Here is an 8,236-nt window from a genome sequence, read left to right on the forward strand (position 1 = left end):
AAAGAAAAAAATAATAAATAAATTTTAAAAAAAGTTAGGCAACAAGTTGCTTGCAATAAAGAAAAGTGTGGATGTGGTGGGACTTCCTTTTATTTGGTGATGATGACTTTGATAAGCAAATAGTGAGATCTCTAGAACTTCTGGCCTGGGAATCCAGATACAGTGATCTTCAGAAATTTACGCGCTATTATGAAAAGTGATTCTTGTCGCATAAATATTTTCTCTTTTGTTTTATTAGGTATTTTTGTGCATATTTATTTATTTATTTATTTACATTTAGTATCCTTTTTGGCTGGTTAACATTCAAGATTGAGGTTTTGTTTTTCAGTAAAACTTTCATTGCTGTGTGCTGCTTCTGGTTTTATTTTGTCAGATTAGTTCATTCTTCCAATTATGCAAATAAAAATTATTAAAAACAGAAAAAGAATTTAAAAAGCCATCATGTAATTATACTTGTTTGACTTTAGGTTATCTGTTTATGCTAGCTCCATAGCCTCATAATTGACAGTCTGGTGGTTCCCAGTGACATTGGTAATGGTGTTTATTGATACAGACTATTTGCATATTACAAAGTATTGCTGAGCACATACTTAACAATAACGAATCAACAGCACACTGTCAGTGCATCTATGGTCTGGCCCACAAACTGGGCCATCTCCCAGTGCTCCACTGTTAGCTATGTTTATACCAAAGTGATAGTCCATCGTCCAGCAAGTTACACTATTCACATGAGTTCAATTCAGTTTCATAGTCTCTCCTAAGTGGAAGCTCCATCACATTCTCGCACTCAATTTGCCCACAGAGTTGACCAGAGTCATCGCATTTTATGTAATCATAGTTATTATTACAGCTACTGAAATGGTCACCCTGTTCGTTCATGTCTGTGTAACAAGTCTCATCTGCAATCTTGGATTCCTTGACAGAAATCTTCTGACAGTGATTTTTATAGATACTACATGACTTTTGTAGCAATAACCACTACTACAAGGGCTTCTGTGTTCCACGTACATACCTTCTGGATAATCAGCTGAAGTTCCTTTACACCGCCCTGGAAGGTCTCATTCAGGGTTCTTTTCCCTACACAGGATACCCAATTGTATGACATTGCAGTCTTTGCAACCCAGCCAGTAATACATGTAGCACCAGAATTCATAACACAGTCATGTCTACAGCATTGATATCTTTTACGTGATTCAGAGGATCCACAACCACACTGCTGTCTTTCTTCAACCACACTATTACCACACAATGCCTCTGCCATGACAATATCTGTATATAGAATGTTGTGTAAACAGGTACTATGGGAAAGGACATCCCACATCTTAGTATAACTACAGTTGCTAAGTGTAGTACAATTAGTTACCTCTCTGGCCATTATGCAGGCTTCTTGTGGACACACACACACACACACACACACACATACACACACATGTTTTCCTCATGATATATACCCAAATTATGAGCCAACTCATGGGCTATATTGTATGATACAAGGCCCAGTGTGTCCCACAGGAAATAGTTAATAGCATAATTAGCATATTATAAACAAACTGTACCTAAATGAATTATCCCTAAATTTATACCATCCTTTCATGACTCAAAAATTTATGGCATTATATTGATCATAACCATTATCAGTGGTTTTCTTCTACTTCCACAAAGAACTTTGAACACAAACTACATTACTTTGTACATTTATATAGTTTTGTTCAGTCCAGATTTTAAATCCAATAAAAATTAAAACAATATCTACTGAAACATAATAGCCATTTATCCAACTGAAAACTGTGAAAACTTCATTTCTAGAAGTGACATTACTGCCCTTGTAAACAAATCGTTTATTATCTAGCATCACAAAATATTCTAGAATTTCATGCTAGATTCACCATCCCATGTAGCTGCTTTGTATAAGACTGGTGTCATTGCTTTCTTGAAGTTTCATTTGTTATGCTCTTTATTATTCTGTTAACCCACATCTCATGGGAAATGATTCTGACTCATCACTATTCAACGTTGAAAGCAGATGTCCATATGTGGAAGCTGAGTTCTTGGTCATGATTTTATTAGCTCTGTCATTTATCTCTAGTATGCCTTGCAACCTTCCCAAACAAGCTGTAGTAGATTCTGAGTCTTCACCCACCTAGCCATGGTAATAGTATCATTCTTCTGCAAACACAAAGAGAGCAAGGCTGCTAGGCCACCAGCTTCAGTTAAGCTTGTTTAGGACTAGCCTGGAACATACCTGTACCAGACAGAAGGACAAAGTCTGCTGAAGGAATGAAAGTGCAGTAGGCCATTGACTGCTGTCAGGAATGTGAGGAAGAAGCCAGAAGTATGCCACGCTTCTTACTTGTCTAGCTCTCATTTCCTACTTGCAAGAGGTCCATCTTCCTTCCATGTCGGATTAGATTATTGTATGTGTAAGTACTGTTATGTGTAATGTTACATGTAAGTAGATAATTTTAATATCAAAAATATTTCAGAAATGGAATTGAAACCCACACACCTTTGGATATAGGTACATGATCCTGTGTAAAACCTAAGAGAACTGGATTTTTTTTCTGTATCTATGCAGAAATTCTCTCTTCTGAGTGAATGAAACTTATCCTCAGCCCACAGGGAGCCTCAGGTGATATTCTGGGAGGAGCCACAGAGGACAATTAAAGTCATTTAATGATAGCTTTATTCATTTATAATAATAACTCCTTTAGCTATACTTTTGAGTACATCTCCTTTAGTCCTAAAAAATAATGTTTAAGTTTAAGTGTGATTAAGAATTATATTTCCAAAGAATATAAAATTTTCCAATAGTTACTCAATGAAACAGATTTGTACATAGCTCCATGATTCCATTTTATATGCAAAGTGGACAAAGAGTTGACTGACACGATCTACTTCTTAGTTATGGTCTTTAAGGAAATAATATCCAGGTTTTAATTATCTTCCCATGATAGTGAAAGAAAATGATGAAACCCTAACTTTCACATTGTACTAAAGTGTTCCCTCACTCAATAATGAGAAACACCCATTCCTAAATTGGCAAAGGGGGCTACATGTAATACGGAGCTCTATACATTGAGACTAGAGACTGAAGGGAAGAAGATGCAGATCGATGTTGAGGGTTTTGGAGGCTGTTACATGGCTTTGGGAGGACAGATTTTTTATGGTGGACTGAGTTGGTGTTGCCCTTGGAGATCTTAGATCGTACTTTTGGACATGATACATCATAGTTATGTTGAACTTCATAGGCCTAGAATAATTGGGGAGTTTTGAAATCTTTTCAAAAATTACCTGCAGAGCAAGGGCTAAGGATACCACCTAGGTGAGAGCAGAGACCACAGAAAACTGTTCTTTCAGATTTCCAATTTCACTCTAGATTTTTTTCCTGGAGGCAGATATTAGTAGACAGAAATTACTATCAAGAAATAGGATTTGGAGGCTCCATCTCTCTATGTAGCAAAGCAGAATGCTGTTCCTAGAAGCCCGTGGGACTTTCTCCAAAAGAGACCACTTGGTAGTATACAAGTATAAATCTCATATTTTTGATAGTGGTAAAACAGAATATCAAACCAAAACATGTGACAGTGACTACTCAAAGCCATGGATTCTAGACAGCATGCTACTCTATCAACAATGATTAAAAGAAGAAATCAAGAAGAAAATTTAAGTCATCCCAAATTAAATGAAAATGAATACAACTTACACCCAAATCTTGAGGCACATCAATGGACGCAATTCTCCAATAAAAAGACCAGGCTAATAGAATGGATGTGTAAACAGAATCCATCATTCTGCTGTATACAAGAAACATATCTCAGCAAAAAAGGTAGACATTATATTACAGTAAAAGTCTGGAAGAAAATTTACCAAGCAAATGGATCCAGGAAGCCAGCTAGAATAACCATTGTAACATCTACTGAAATAGACTTTCAAGCAAAATTAGTCAAAAGAAATGGGGAAGGATATTTTATACTTATCAAAGGAAAAATTGAACAAGAGAACATCTTAATTCTGAACATCTATGTCCCAAATCAAGGGCATCCACATTTGTAAAAGAAACATGACTAAAGATTAAATTGCACATTGAACCCTACATATTAAGAGTAGGAAACTTCAACACCCCACTTTAACTAAAGGACAGATCATCGAGACAGAAGCTAAACAGAGAAATAATGAAGCTAATAGAGGTTATAATTCCAGTGGATCTAACAGATATCAATAGAACACTTCATGCAAACACTAAAGAATATACCTTCTTGGAACCTCCTTGAACCTTTTCCATAATTGACCATATAATCAGTCACAAACCTAGCCTCAACAGATATCAGACATTTAAAATAACCCCTTGCATCCTATCACATCACCATGGATTAAAGCTGGACTTGAGCAACAACATAATCAATAGAAAGCATATATATTCATAGAAACTGAACAGCTCACTATGTAACAATCACTGGGGCAGGGAAGAAATACATAATGAGGACACAACATACCCAAACTTATGGGTCACAATGAAAGCAGTGGTAAGAGGAAAAATCATAGCACTAAGGACATTCATAAAGAAACTGAAGAATACTCATACTAATGAATCAAAAAGTTTACATGAAAACGCTAGAAAAATAGAAGCAAGCCTGTAGTCAAACTCCAGGCTGAAGTCAATCAGAAACGAGAACATTACGAAGAATTAACAAAACCAAGGCTGATTCCTTGAGAAAATCAACAAGATAGGCAAAGACTTAGTGAAAATAACTGAACAGTAAAATGACCGTACCCAAATTAACAAAATCAGAAATTAAAAGGGACACTAAACAAAATATACAGAGGAAGTTCAAGAATCATTAGGTGTTATTTCAAAAGCCTTTATTCCACAAAATTGGCAAGTCTAAATGAAATTTATTATTTTCTAGACAGATAACAATTACCAAAGTTAAGTCAATATCAGGACTATCTAAATAGTCCTATAACCCCTAAGGAAATAGAAGTAGTCAGTACCAAATTCTATCAGACATTTTAAGAAGAGATAATACTGATACTCCTCAAACTATTCTACAAAGAGAAACAGAAGGAACATTGCCATACTCAGTTTATGAGGACACAGTCATCTTGATACCTAATTCATACAAAGACTCAACAACAACAACAAAAGTACTTCAGACTGATTTCTCTTATGAACATTGATGCAAAATACTCAATAAAATACTTTCACCCTAATCTATCTAATGACACATCAAAGACATCATCCACCATGATCATGTAGGCTTCATTCCAGGTCACAGGGGTAGTTCAATATATGAGAATACAATGTAGTCAACCATTTAATAAAAAACCAACCAACCAAACAAACAAACAAAACATGATCATTTTATTAGGGGCCGAAAAGGCCTTTGATAAAATCCAACACCCCTTCATATTTAAAGTCTTAGAGAGATTAGGGCTACAAAGCACATACCAAAGCACAATAAAGGCAATATACAGCAAGGCAGTAGCTCATATCATATTAGATGAAGAGAAACTTAAAGCCATTCCACTAAAATCGGGGACAGGACAAGGAAGTTCAGTCTCTCCCTATCCAATATAGTACTTAAAGTTCTAGCAAAAGGAATAAGACAACAAAAGGTGATGAAGGGGATACAAATTGGAAATGAAGAGGACAAAGTATCACAATTTGCAGATGATATGATATGAGAATATATACAAATGATCCCTAAATTTCTACTAGAGAAGGTTTATAGGTGGTAAACACCTTCAGCCATGTGACTGGATATAAAATTAACACAAAGAAATCAGTAGCCCTCATTATACAAATGATAAACAGCCTGTGAAATTGGTTAGGGAGATAATAACATTAAAAAGAGGCACAAAGAATATAAAATATCTTATGTAACTCTAACTAAGCAAATGAAAAATCTGTAGGACAAGAACTTCAAGTCTCTGAAGAAAAAAAAATGGAGAAGATAGCTGTAGACCAATCAATTTAAATATTAATACAACAAGAAGGCTGAGATTGGACAGGGAAAAAAAGAGGCGGAGCTAATGTTTTCAGAGACAGGGACAGAGGAGGAGGAAGGAAAATGGATGAAGAACAGGATGATCCAGATTCTTGGTGGCTTTAAATAGTCACAGGTAGCTATGAATATAAGGGATGGATAATTATAGGATAATTGGTCTTATCTAGGTGGGCAATTTATAATCTTATCAATTGGCTCTTAAATTATTGTGTGGGCATCTGGGAATTGAGAATTTATTGATATATAAATCTGACTAATCAATTATAAGCTTCTAGAGTTTTAATTTACTAGGTTAAAGGGATTTGAGACAACTAGCCGAAGGGGGTAGATGGCTGAGAAGGAACTAGCACCTCTGAGGCAAGCAAACCAGAGCTGGGAAGAACACTACAGGTCATGGCTGGGGACTACCTAGAGGCAGAGGCCAGGAGCCTGCTGGAGCAGTGAGCAGCTGAGTATAGAGTGGGATGGTGCCACTTTTTAAATATTTCCTACAACAGATATCAAAAGATGCGAAGTCTCCCATGCGCATGGATCAATTTGATAAGTAGTGTGAAAATGGCTATTTGACCAAAATCAATGTACAGATTCAATTGATTTCCCTCCAAAATTCCAACACAATAATTTACGGAGCCTGAAAACCCAATTTTCAACTTCATATGGCAACAAACATTGAAACCAGGATAGCTAAAGCACTCCTGAACAATAAAAGAACCTGTGGAGTTATTCCCATCACTGACTTCAACATTTACTACAGGAAAATAGTAGTAAAAACTACATGATTTTGATATAGAAACACACACGTTGATCAGCAGAATCTAATTAAAGGCACTGAAATCAATCCACAGGCCTATTGACACTTGATTTTTTGACAAGGAAACCAAAACCATCCAATGGAAAAGGGACTGCATGTTCAACAAATGCTGCTGGTCTGAATCTAATAGAATAGTTTATGCGGAATAGTCTTGAGTTCATCAGTTCAGGTGATGACTTGCTGAACAAGCACCAGTGTCTCAGGCATTACAGGTCCCCCAAACAACCTGAACAGGGACTCTATCTGAGCTTGTTCCTTCCCTCTCTGCCTGTGGATCCTGTGCCACTAAATGGACAGCCATTTATGACCTCAGTGAGAAAGGATGTGGCTAGTTCCACAGGGACTTGATGTGTGTGGGTGGTGGACATCCAGAGCCTGGCTTTCTCTTCTCAAAACAGAAGGGCAAGGGGTATTTGCAGGATTACTTGCATGAGGGAGTAATGTCAGGGGAGGAGGGCTGATAGTGGGTTGTAAAGGGAATAAGTAAATTAATCTAGTTAAATGCAGATCAAATAATAAATAAATGGGCTTCATGACACTGAAAAGCTTCTGTAAGTCAAAGGATACCATCAATAGGACCAAATGAGAGTCGACAGATTTGGAAAAGATCCTCGATCACCCTACAGCAGACAGAGGGTTAAACTCCAAAATATTTAAAGAACTCCAGAAGATAAGACAAAGAATCCAAATAACCCAATTTAAAAAATGGAGTACAGACCTAAAACTGAAAACTCTCCTCAGAGAAAGCTTGAATGGCTGAGAACCATTTAAAGATCTGAGACTACAGCAACCAAACCAGGAACCTCATACTGTTCTCTCAGGTTTGCAAACTCACACTGGCTCTGCGAGGGCCAACCTTTAGTGGACAGGAATTGTCATGAAGAAATGGAATCGGATGCTCCCACTCTTTTCATGACAACGCAGAATGAAAAGGGGGAAGGGCTTTCAAGCTGAGAGACACCAAATGCCAAGAAACACATACAGAGGCCCATGGGTTGGACCCATGTCTATGGAAGACAGACACCAACTCTATGAGTAACAGGTCAAAATTGAAGAAATGAAATTCTGACTGTATAGGACTTTAACTTGTTGGTGAATGCTTTTGATACTAAAGCAAAGTAGAGAATGCAGAACTTCTTTTTTTAAAATTTTATTTATTTATTATTATTTTCTTTATTTACAATTAAAATGCTATCCCAAAAGTTCCCTATACCCCCCCTGCCCTGCCCTGCCCCTACCCACCCACTCCCACTACTTGGCCCTGGCCTTCCCCTGTGCTGGGTCATATAAAGTTTACAAGACCAAGGGGCCTCTCTTCCAAATGATGGCCGACCAGGCCATCTTCTGCTACATATGCAGCTAGAGACACGAGCTCAGGGGGTACTGGTTAGTTCATATTGTTGTTGCACCTACAGGG

This window comes from Mus pahari, chromosome 19, assembly GCF_900095145.1.
Source record: "Mus pahari chromosome 19, PAHARI_EIJ_v1.1, whole genome shotgun sequence".
Classification (NCBI taxonomy): domain Eukaryota; kingdom Metazoa; phylum Chordata; class Mammalia; order Rodentia; family Muridae; genus Mus; species Mus pahari.